Source organism: Leptidea sinapis, chromosome 24, assembly GCF_905404315.1.
Source record: "Leptidea sinapis chromosome 24, ilLepSina1.1, whole genome shotgun sequence".
Classification (NCBI taxonomy): Eukaryota; Metazoa; Arthropoda; class Insecta; order Lepidoptera; family Pieridae; genus Leptidea; species Leptidea sinapis.
This window is the reverse complement of record NC_066288.1, coordinates 2,165,491-2,166,297: the sequence shown is the minus strand read 5'-3', so window position 1 is coordinate 2,166,297 and position 807 is coordinate 2,165,491.

Sequence of the window (807 nt, the reverse complement as noted above, 5' to 3'; positions counted from 1 at the left end):
TTACGGTTACAAAGAAATGAAGTCTCTCAATTGTAAGAAGGTATCAAACTTATAGCCCACTTTCTGTTCCAATTATCCACTTAGTACGGCTAGTCGCTTATTCAGAGATGACGCAGATATTATTGAGAGTACTGGCAAGCGAGTAAGGGCGTAACCAAATAAGGTTGATACAATGAATACAAGATTAATTTATTTATTATGGAAATGTAATTTCATCTTATTATCATTATTTTATAATGAAAATCGTTTTTGAAAAACAATATACGTTTTATGTATAAATAAAGTTATTGCTTACAATTTAGGCTAATAATTATTTAGTAATGATCATTGATTGTTTTTTTGAACTTCATAATGAAATTGGTCAGTTTGAATAAAAAACACGAACAAAAGATAATCACCGAAAAAAAGACAAATACTGTTCTTGTCACTTTTGTTTCTTCTGCTTAGTAACGAGTATATCCTTCTCTCTTAACCATGAAATTCCTCTCTTAAGCCTGAAGCCACGCATGCCTACTACTTTTAATATAAGTTTGATAGCAGAAACATATTCTTAAATATTTATAAAAGACTAGCGGATCCGACAGACGTTGTTCTGTTACATAAAAAAAACTCTTGCAGGTGGAATTTCTTTAAATCTGTTCTTAGCTGATCTCTACTCGGCGAAAGGAATATTTCTACCAAATTTAAAGTCTCTACGCCTTATGGTTCCAGAGATATCCTGATGAGTGAGTATATACGTGGAAATCTCTTAAATATATATATAGATTAGAGTTAACTTACAAGATATCTAGCTTGTCAAATTGTAAT